This window comes from Hemibagrus wyckioides, linkage group LG21 (genome assembly GCF_019097595.1).
Source record: "Hemibagrus wyckioides isolate EC202008001 linkage group LG21, SWU_Hwy_1.0, whole genome shotgun sequence".
NCBI classification, from domain to species: Eukaryota; Metazoa; Chordata; class Actinopteri; order Siluriformes; family Bagridae; genus Hemibagrus; species Hemibagrus wyckioides.
In genome coordinates this window covers 7200459-7212763 of record NC_080730.1, presented here as the reverse complement: position 1 = coordinate 7212763, position 12305 = coordinate 7200459, and the positions used below count along the sequence as shown (strand labels likewise).

General features: G+C 36.4%; 1 protein-coding gene across 1 annotated transcript in view; it reads right to left on the bottom strand.

Moving 5' to 3' along the window:
* pcbp4 (poly(rC) binding protein 4) overlaps nucleotides 1–3069 on the bottom strand; it is a 94347-nt gene extending 91278 nt beyond the window's left edge. Inside the window, exon 1 of the mRNA XM_058373484.1 lies at nucleotides 2915–3069. The gene's annotated coding sequence lies outside the window, so the exon portion shown is untranslated. The remainder of the gene's footprint in view (nucleotides 1–2914) is intronic.
* Nucleotides 3070–12305: the final 9236 nt, after the last annotated feature.

Here is a 12305-nt window from a genome sequence, read left to right as displayed (position 1 = left end):
CTTCAAAATGTAGTACACATTGCAAAGCTATCATTATAAGTTTGCTCTGTGCAGCTATATGTCAATATATATATTTGTTTAAAGCTAGAATGGACATGAAGGCTTTAGTCTATTTAGCTTTATATTAGCTGCCATTTGAAGCTACATCCACGTATTTATTTCCATTAAACTGCTAATTACAAATAAGCCAATTGGGGGGGGGGGAGAAAGCTATCCAAAAACAATTAATTCTCATAAACAGTTTAGACTCTTTAGCAGCAATCTCCCCAGGCCTTGTTTTTACAAAGTAGCAGCTTCCACCGCACTGCTAAAAAGTGTAGCTGATTAAACTAGCTAGCAAACAGCTAACATGAACACTCTTCATATGTAAATAGGCTAAGCATTAAAACAAAGTTGAGTGTTGCAGGGAATGTAAAGCTTTACATATGATTTTATCCGTGTCAACATCTGAGACCAACTATTTATGCTGCACTCCATTTTAGATAAAAGCAAGAAGCCGTGATGAAACACAATTTAACGCTCCGTTTAACACAGTGATCTGTTTTTCGGCTGTGCCAAAAAGAAGCTCTTAGCTTGCTTAAGAAAACGGCTGATATAAGATTTTCCTACGTGTGTAATTATGGAATGGCGATAGCCTCCAAGATAAAATTGCTGACTAACATTAAACATTACAAGACCCTTCAGATTACTCAAATGAATGTATACAAAAAAAAAAAAAGAAGAAGTGCTGATTCAACGTTGCTAATCAGTTTAGCTTCAAATCAGTTCTCTTGTCTCTTGTCTTCATTCTCGAGAATGAAGGTGGGGTCTGGATAATCAATTAAAGAACCAGAGAAGCATAATCCAATTAAATGATCAGGAGTAATGACTAATGCACTCATGACCAGCTGCCCATTTGGGACATCTATTGAGAGCTGGGCCAGTGATGGACAATAAAGCAAAAACAAACCTTTCATTGTTTTTCATTAACTTATTGTCTTGTGACACTGTGTTGCCTTATGGCATGCTAAGTACCAAATATGAAGTCTTTGTGTTATTAGCAATGCCTAGGTCGTTAATTGTAAAGCTAATTTCAGCAGTGGAAGAAATGAAAATACATTACACAGATATAATCATGTATGAAATCATAGTCTGTTTAATTTCTGGATTTTGCTGATGCACCAAACCATAATGAATCGCAACGTATTTACACAAGTTTCTTCAAAGGAATGAAATCAGTAAGCTGATTAAAAATCACCAGCTTCAGTTAACTCGCTACTTTAATCCGAATCAACTTTTCTTTTTGTACACTACAGAATGTGACCAATTTTTAAATGGTGCTTATTCAACACGGCTAATCAGTTTTGCTTCAAATCACTTTTCCCATGCCTTAGTGATTAATTATGCAACCTAGCGAGTGTCTATCTATAATTAGGTCTTGAGATGTAATGTATCTCACAGACACACACTTTTGTCTTACTATCCTTGCGATGACCTTCCATTAAATGAATCATAAATATGGCTAATTAACTTTTAACCTCAGTAACAAAAAATTTAACCTTTTGTTTCTTTCATGTTTATTTATTTATTTATTTCATTAATAAATAAATAAAAAAAGAATAAGAATACTTCAGTTTTTATTATCCCAGGAAACAGTTAAATATCTCCACAAGGTCTGTCAAATATTGAGAACCTTCTAGATACACATCCCAAACAAACACTATATATATAATATATATATATATATATGGGTGTGTGTGTGTCTTTGAACACTTCAAAATCTGACCAACAAATAAAATAGATGTTAGAAGGTAGATATTGCTAATCAGTTTTCTTTGTCTTCGTGATTAAACAACCAGTGTAGCATAATCTAATTAGATGTTCAGAAGCACACACACACACACACACAGCTGCTTGCTTGAAACTTATGTGCTTTAATAGAGATGAAACAATTCATGAATTTCTTATAGGTTGCCGCTGTTAAACTCCTAAGAGCAACTCAGTAATGCGAGAATTTTAGCCTGCAAATTCTGAGGCACTGTCCAGAGAGTATGAGACACTTCAGCTTATTCAAATGAGTTGAGCTGTGGAATCATCTGTTTGTGTAGCTATTGCTAATCACTTTATTTTTTGCTTCAAATTGTGGATCCAATTTAGGTGTATTGTGAAGTAGTATTTAGTCTTATAAGTGTTTAACTGAGACATCTGTCAAGATTTGTCTGTTAGTGATGGACAATTTTTTTTCTTGCCGTGTTGTTCATATTTGTTTGTTTGAAAGAATCGACTCAGTAAGGTGAGGCTTAATGACTCAGTGATTCACTGTGTCAATTTCAACCTTAACATTTAAAGTGTTACATGAGCATCCACAACATCGCCGGTCTTCCAGTGTCCAGCTAAAACTGCGCGTGATGAAAACAAAAGAAAATGGAAACAAAAACATTGTAGATGCTTAGTTCAGTTTTTTTTTTTTTTTTTTTACAGTCGGTAATATCTCGCGAGCTCCAAATCTGTCAAACATCCCCTGAGCTCGTGCGTTGTGTCGCATGCGCGCGAGGAGATCGCAGCCTTAGCCCCGTGGCTCAGAGTGCCGCTCGGCGTGGGCTTCCTGACCACACACCCGGTGCATCCGATAATGATGATGAGCGCTGGTTGGGATTTAACGACGCAGAGAAGCAAGACGTCCCGTGACCTGTTAGAAAGATTTTTTTTTTTATTTGCACGCGCATATGTCTGCGTTAACGCCGAAACCCTGGTCTCGCGCTTCAAAGTTAAACATTTGTCTGATGTGATAAAATAAATATAAAAAAAAAAAAACCTTACGGGGCAAAGCAGCTTCTGAAGTCAAACACGTTTTCCCTGGGCTTTAATCGATTGAGGAAAGCGCAGTGATCGTGTGTGAGAGAAGGAGAGAAAGAGTGTTAGGTTGTTCTCTTACCTTTTCGGAGTGGCACGCGCAGATCAAACAAAGCCGGAATTGTGTTCAATATTCCTGCCCGGTGTCCACATTGTCAGCGCCAGGCTTTTACTGTAGAGGAAGAAAATCCCTGATGTGAGAGAGAGAGAGAGAGAGAGAGAGAGAGAGAGAGAGAGACTGTAGAACAATCAGGGAGAGGGAGGGAGGGAGGGAGGGAAAGAGGGAGGGAGGGAGAGAGATAAAGAAAAAGGAGGGGGAGCGCGAGCGCGCGCACGAGCGAGAAAGAGACAGAATGCACCCTCTCCAAATACAACAGACAAATGAAGGGCTCAGAGATAATACACTCTGGATAACGCCTTTATTTACTACACCAACCATGCATTTATTTTATTTAATTTTATTTATTTATTTTATATAAATTCCCACTTTGCATTTCATCACTCATCACAACATTCCTACCTTCAGCAACTGGATTTCCTGGACTAACCTATAAACCCGTCATCCTCAACAATCGTATCCCATCACCACCAGGACGAAGGAGTTGTCAGGATGTGGGTGCATCTTATAGCCTGGGTGTGTTTAGAAGTAATGATTGGCCTGTAATCCACAAAAGAGATTTAAAAAGATCATTTTAAGAATAGTATCAGAGCAAAAAGAAAAAAGAAAAAGTGTAAAGGTTATCAAAATACGATCCCTGCCTAAGTGCTCAGTGTTCCTGGGAAAAGCTCCAGATCCATCTGTGACCCTGATCAGGATAAAACGGCTACTGAAAATGGATGGATGGATGGATGGATGGATGAATGAATGAATGATTATACTGAAGCTCTTCAAAATCTGTCTTTCATTTCTAAAGGAGATGTTGAGATAGCAAGGACACCTCGTTTCATAGACTCATCGACTAAATAATGCATTTGTTTACTTTGTGCATGTATAATGTCGCCTTGTGCAGTTCAAGGATGAATGCTACGATTGTGCATAACGACGTTTTTATTGGCTACCTCTTGAAATTTACTGCCATCTAGTGTAAATGAGACAAAGTAAACATGACCCTGGGTCACATTTTGTCACGTCTTACTGCATAGCAGCCAAGTATGAATATAATTTGAATGGGAAGAAGATGGGAAGTTATTCAGCCAGGCTGTACACACACACATACACACACACACACACACACAATCTAAGCTACCATCTGTCAGAGTTAGAAATCATAATCAATTAATGATACCTAGAATATCACAGGAAGCCTTTAATATATCCATGATCAATACAGTTGCTTTCGATGATACATTTACTGCTCTGAGGATTCCAGCATGTAGTACATGCGTGTACACAGCATGCAGTGCTGCAGAGGAGCGTTGGATCTTTGTAGATGTGCTTCCTCCTTGTGGCTGGTTAATGCACACACTTCAGACACTTCTTGTCTGCCTCAGTGAAGCGTCATCAAACACCACTCTCTCCAGCTTTCCCCAAACACTTCTTTTCCTCAGATCTTGCCTGAAAATCACGTTGGTAATTATAAAACAGATGTCTGGTTATATTAGCTAGATTTGACAGAAATGTTTATCTGTAGGCTACGTAATACAGATCACAGGACTGTGAGAAACTTTCTGGTCAAATATGACCATAGAAGTGACTAAATTGTTATTTTGTGCATCAAATATGTAAGACGATCTTTAGTTTGTCAGGTATTGCCTGATTAAATAAAGATGTCAATGACTCTTGGCACATTTCTGGGAAAAAAAACACACTTCTAAAATGTTCTTTTGGTAATGTAATTTTGCTGCATGGAAAATGGTCCTACATAATATACGTATTTGTTCGTTTCCCTAAATGAACATATACACTCAAATACTATACACTTAAAACAAAAACAATATATTCAGATGGGTTCAACTTGAAAGGTTCCCTAAAGAGAGACCTCTCTGGTATGCTGTGCATTATATTATACACTTACAGTATAACACAACATAAGAAGAATTATATAGGTTTTTTTTTGATGGGGAAAATAATAACAAAGTAGTGAGAGCCATTTTCACCTGAAGTGCATTATTTTTAAATAACAGTAATAGTTCTCTAATAGAACATTTTCCCCTCTCTATAATAAAACAAATAAATGCATCTTATTTATGTTACAGAGAAACCCAGAAAATGCAAACTTTAACAATTCTCCTATGTCCTGATGGATTGCTGACTGTTAGGAAACATGACCTGTCCATGAATATGAAATAAAATACAGTTTTGAAATAATGTCTCCTTATTAACACCCATACTGTTTTTTTATGTTATTTTTAATATGTTAATTAATATGAATATAGAATATTAGAATGAGTGCATTACTTACTATACACCAATATAAAGTACAAACAGCATTCTGACCAAATATTTAAAACAGAAAATTCCACAAGGCTGTGGGATATAAAATAACAGGGATGAACTAACAGATATTTATACAATTCAGTATTAAACATTCTGCATCCTGGTTTTCTAGATGGAAAAAAATATATACTACTCCTATACTTTCTAGTTCAATATTAGTTAAATATATTTCTTTAACAAATGATAAATAATCAAATGTAATACAGTTGAATAAATAAATTGGCAGTAAATACAGGGTGTGCCAAAAGTCTCCACACATATGGGAAATCAACACAGTTTTCGCAAAAGGTCTTTCAAAAAATCTTTTTCTTAATTTTGTCTTGTTAAATACGTTTAACAAGAACAAGACTTGTAAAAGCAAGCACATCACACTTGCCACTGTTGCCAAACTGGGAGCCAAATCTGGGAGAGACAACTCCATGTGTGTATACAAAGATCCATGAATCATGTCGAGGATATAACTTTTTGCAAAAAAGAAATAGGACGTTGCATTTAGCTAAAAAGTGTTAATTTGCACTATATATAGCACTATTTAGGGGCATCTTAAATACTGTATAGGTTTTGCCCTGCCTCTATGGGTCTCTAGACATGACCTGGAAAAAGCATCTGTCACTCACCATAAGATAAATGTAGGAATATATAGAGGCTAAATCCTTGCCTCCAGCTGAATATATACTCTATTTGCATTCTGCTTGTTAGACCATAAGTTAAAGAAGGGTATTAGAGATTGACAAGCTAAAATATGACTGTATATCAAAATGGCTGCATGACATTCTTGCAGCGGTGCGTCATCTATACTGTACATCATTCACCGTATAGGCCGTACGTGTGTTATGCGATTTGATTTGTTCAGTGCCTCGGCTTTCTTTTTCCAAACCATTAAAGTTGGCATAGTTCACCTGAATGTCTGTTGACATTGAAGTGTTTGTCATGTGTGAGCATCTATAATTGGCTTTCATGGATTTTTGCAGATGATTTACTGTACCTGGCCGAGTGACTCATGGCACCTGTGTTTCATCGATCAATGTCAGGCTCTGAGCATGCAATCTCCCTGCTACAATTAGACATCCAGACCCCTGTTCGGGCATGTCAACAAACCACACACAAAGGCTTTGTCTTTGTTTTTGTTCTGGAGCAATTTCTTCCCAATTGAATCCTGCAGGTTCACAATGTAGTTCTATCACTTCACTGCAAAGGCGATATGTGATGCTTTATCTGGTGATGCATGGTGAAAGCTTGTCACTTTATCTCTTTTGATTGCTGAGCACCTCGGTGCACTCGGAGGACAACAATTTGCGACTGGCTCTGTTGTACTGGCATGTTGATGCCACACCCGTTCTTCCCAAGGAAGGCATGGGTAATGAGGGATGCCTGTGGTCAGTAGTGCCAGAATACCAACTCTAGAGACTCTGCTGAATGACGCCCTTTAAAAGCCTGATGTCCACTCAAGTTTTGAGCTTGTCCTAAGTATTCCACTTTACTGGGTGTAAATGAGACCAGTTGCTCCAACACCGTTTAAGAGTCGGGTATGTTGACAGACAGGCGGACAGGTGTCCCAAGCATGGAGAGCAAAAAGAAATGGCCGTGTTCCTGGGGGAAGGATTAGCAGACAAAGAGCGTGCAGGTGGGAACCATTTGTGTCGCCCTTCAGATTAACACCACGAACACGCGCGAGCCCAAATCGGTATGACTGGCTGAAAAAAGTGTGAAGAGGAAGGAGGGAACATTTCAAACAGGTGCAGATGTGCTAAACAATGGGCAACAAATATGTCCCCATTATAGCTATGATGACAACAGGAGCTTTGTCATTATGAAGCCGATTCGGTATAGTTCTTAATGGGACCTCAATGATTTAACCTCGTCATTTTCCCTGGGGAGAATCCACTTCACCATCAAAGGGCTGTTCAAATAGTCTGTTAGCAAAAGTGAAAGAGTTCTATATAGTTAGCAAGCTGTGTAATCAACTTGCTAGCAGCACACTAGCTAGATATTAAGCCAGGCAGCCACAGGCTAGTCATCTTAATAGCTGTTCGTTTGTTCTGACTGATTTTTCTCTCACACTGGGACCTAGATGTTACATACTTCACCGATGTGAAGAAATCAAAAAGAATTCAACTAAAGTACTAAAGCTTGTATTTAGATTTACGGCACACCGTTATCCGAAGCCACTTGCATTTTATTATACAACTGAGAAATTGAGGGTTAAGGGCCTTAGTCAAGGGCCCAGTGGCAGCTTGGTGGACCTAGAGTTCAAACTTACAAGCTTTTGATTGTTAATCCAATATACTTTAACTGCTAAGCTACCACATCCCAAAAAAGATAAAGCTAATTCACTTTACTATTTACTGAAGATTACACAACCTTGGTTGTTTAACATCTTTAAAGGTTTAGTTTAGAAGCCACCAGGCTACAAGCTAACAGCTTGCTGAGAACTTTAGTTTGCCATTACCAATAATTTTATATTCATTATCAAAATGGATATTGAAGTATTTTTTTAATTATTATTAATTTTAAACAAAATACTGCCAGTTGTGTGCAATTTAGGTAATATTTTCCTTCACATCCACTACACTCGCATCCACCCAAATCAGTGACTGCCCAATGCCAGCCCACACTTGCCACTATCAGTCCACAGTGGAATGAGGACAAACTCATCCATATCTGGCTGCCAGAACAAATCCCCAACATAATCTTGATAAGACCATATTTCCCATTTCTTTTAACAGTGTATAATTGCGCCACTTTCAGCCCAGAATTGAAATGCAGCACAAGAACTAGATATGGCTGATTGCACATAGTCCCATTTGGCCCATGATTCCAAATGCCATGAAACCGCCAATGTGGCTGCATAGAATTTTGGCCCACACTACATTTGTCCTTGGCATAAACAATTCTTATCTGCTGAAACTCAACTATATTTGGCCTGGTTCATCTGCTATCTCTGATCACACTCATATGAGAAGATAATTCAGTCTTTTCCCAGGAGGCTCTTGGTATCATTTCTGCCATCAGCTCAGACCAACATACTAAAAGCACAGACTGATAAAACTAATAAAAATATGGATGTATACTAATTTCTACTTTTGCAGTTTTTGGGTTTAATCACAAAACTCAAGAATATACAGGGTTCAAAAGTTTTTCTTCTAATTTAATATAACAGTTTTCATTACAGATGTTATTATTGACCTTATTGAACTGAAGTAAAATGTATGGAACATTTACATAAATTTTAGAGTTTCTTACTAATTATGTCTCCTTTTTGCTTTAATGACAGTGTGCACTCGAGCTGGCGCAGACTCTAAATAAACATTTGTGCAAAAAATCTGCTTCATTAGAAGAGATTACACATGAGCAATCTAAATAACCTTAAAAAATCAGCAACAGATTGTCAGTGTGGTCTCAGACGTTTGGACCCCACTATATATAAGCTGTAAACATGTTTACATAAATGTATACACAGCTAAATGGGAACTCATCATTCCACTTCTGTCTTCAGAAATGAATATAATAAATGAATATAAGGTGATAGAGAAGGTTTTCAATCCCTGTATAAGTAGCACATGGATCTATTATTATTATTATTATTATTATTATTATTATTATTATTATTTCATGTCCTAAATCCTTTTAAGTTAAACAATATAGTAGGATGTGTATGATTATATAAAAAGACTTTATTAGCTAATGCTTGTCCTTTTCCCCTTTTTTTATCAGATATATTCAATCAGTATTAACAAATGAATTATTTTATCGCCGTGAGTCTGATATAAACTGAGTCAGGACTCTGTTGGCTTTCAGTGTGAGATGTGTGTTTTTCCTTCTGTTGAAATATCTTGCACTTGATTTTTAGTGGTTGAAGAGAACACCTTCAAATTTTAGATGCTTGGGCATCAGAGAGAGCAGAAATGGGTTTGATATCACCAAAACAAACCATATTTTGCTTTTTGGAACTTTTCTTTGAAAATATCGCCCCTAGTAAGCTAGGTAGAAACATAAAATTCTTGCGAAAAACTACAAATTCTTAAAGCCCTAAAAAAGTGTCTACTTTAATATAAACCATTAATCACCACTGTGTGAGTGTGACATGTCAAAGAAATTCAATGCTGAACAACAAAACATTTTTGACCTCTGCTAAAAACAGTTAAAATGAGACCCTTTTTGTGTAAGGTGTCTTTTTGTTAAGTAGGTTCAGGCCGAGTGTTACTAACACTTTAAACTATCCCACATACTAACAAGGAATGCTTGTGATTATCTATATCTGCCTGTCAGAACACAGCCTTTATCATATCTCGGGCATGAACTTACAGTTTCACCCAGTTACTGAATTGTTCAACAGTGTTTTATATACAAAAGGAGTATTTGCTTAGATTTCAGCGAAATGTCCAGCACATCAACAGTGTGGGTCTAAAAATGCTTCTATTTTGCATCATTTTCTAATTTACTATAACAATTTCCATTACAAATAATTTGGAAAAGATACCTACATGAATTTCAAACCTTTATTATGTCCCCTTTTTACTTTAATGACAGTGTGTACACAAGGACTAACAATTAATATCCGTTTTAGATCAAATTCAAGTTTTGTTTGACCACACGCTTCAGTGGAAGAGATGAGGAAAATCTGACCTTTTGTAAAAAATCAGTTAACATAGTCATTATCACAAATTTGTCCAGAAATAGTCTCTTGAATTCTTGTTTATTTCCATTTTGTCCGTTTTATGTGCGGAAAAAAATCGCATTATTTACTATTACTATTATTTTTCCAGTGTTTTCTCGGGATTTTGGACCACTATGTACATCCCACAATCCACATAGAAAACCTAAAACTAGCCCAAATATCCAGAAATTTAAAAAAATTACACTTAGGGCACATTTGAACAACATTGTGTTACTTATTTCCATCAGTTCATGTTGTATGCTATATCTATCTATCTATCTATCTATCTATCTATCTATCTATCTATCTATCTATCTATCTATCTATCTATCTATCTGTCTATCTATCTATCTATCTATCTATCTATCTATCTATCTATATATATATCTACATTCTAGAACAATACTGGAGATGTCAAAACTATGAAATAACACACATGGACTTAAGTAATCTATATGTAACGACAACAAAAAACAGTCGTTATTTTAAACAGTTGTTATTTTAAGACACGAAGGTCAGGTGTTCTGGAATAGTTCTTGCAAGAACAGTATTGTCAAGTACATTTGCAAAACCCATCAAGCACCATGATGAAACTGGCTCACATGAAGACCATCCCAGTAAAGCAAGACCAAAACTTACCTCTGCTGCAGAGGAGAAGTTCATTTAGAGTTACCAGCCTCAGAAATCACCAATTAACAGCGCCTCAGATTACAGCCGTTAGGAAGACATTACAGAGCATCAGTAGCAGACATATCTCAATATCAACTGTTCAAACGACATTATTGTGTATTTTGGCCGCCTTCAGCATTGTTTTACAATGTAGAAAGAAATAAACATCAGGAAAGACCATGGAATTAGAAGATGTGTCGTATATATATATATATATATATATATATATATATATATATATATATATATATATATATATATATATATATATATATATTGCTAATTATTTTGATCTTCGTGTTTCCCTCACAGTGGGAATCAGTAATTATGTACAGTGTGTTATTATTAAAACTTGCTTTTAATCATTTTTGTGCCTGCAAGTTGAAAATGATTTTAAATAAATTTCTGTATTGAGTTGCCATAAAGAAAACGTACAGCATGCACTTTACAGAATGCCCAATAGATGGCAATAAGTGTAACCTGCACCTGATTAACATTTAGCATCAGTGAGATGTGCTGGAGTACTGTAATGCAGATTTCTCATTCTGCAGACTAACTCATGTAGATCGGTGTCTCAGAAGGTTTTTTTCTTTGTATGCGAGATGTTTCGAGAGAAATCATCTATCTATCTAACATAAACCAATTACAATACACTAGGATTTTGGTATTAAAATTAGGAATTTAAACTAGGCAATGTAGAATAATGCAGTGGTAATGTGGCTGTTGCAAAACACCAGTGTTATGGGTTTAGTTTTTTAGCTCAGGTCTGAGCTCAGACTTTAATTTTATTTGGGACATAAAAAAAAAAAACACACTTAAATCAAATTTGTTGAATATACATAAAACTAAGTTTAATGCTACTTATTTCAATTATGTGGTGGAACTGCTGTACACATTTTATATAAATAAATTGAACAACATTTTTTTTTTTTTTGGACTGTCAATGACCTGTCCCGTCACTAACCCTTATCCCAGCTGTGTTGCTCTGTAAGCAGCTAGAGTCTCATATATCACCCATGCATTTCTACACGTAGAATGCGATTTATCAAGTTATTCTTGTGCGTGAGGATGTGCGTATTTTTAGACCTACTCCTGACAATGCATCTGCACAAAGCTCCAGTACTAGAATGTGTCATCCCATTTATCTCGGATCATGTTAGCAAAACTGACAACTAATTTCCGTCTACAGTTCTCACAAGGAGTACAACCAAGCTGACAGACGAGATGAAATGTAAAGTCAGACGTATATAAAAAAAAAGCATATATATAGATTGAGGTGACATCTTGCTTGAAGATTTGTGCAGCTTTTCACAAGGAATACATTTTAAGCACTGGTAACTGGTACATTTTAAGCACTGCTGGAACCTCTTTGCTGGAAGTGGTGAATGGTCACCAGTCACTTTTGTTTGCTCAGCATGATTTTAGTTGATCACTGCCAGCAACTTGTGCCCAGTTTTGGAAAAGCCAACAAAAATGAAAAAGAAGCGACCTTCTGTGCACTCAAGTCCTTTCTACTGTACAATTTTTACCCACTGCACATTTCTGTGAGAAGTTAGAGACAGGATTGGCATTTCCCAACCACCTATTAGCTGAATAGTGGCATATACATTAATATTGCTCACATTGCAATATATTACACTTCCAAATACAGTAGTGCACCAGGCAAGAGTAATGAGGGATTTTAATACTATCACATGGAACTGGGTTAAT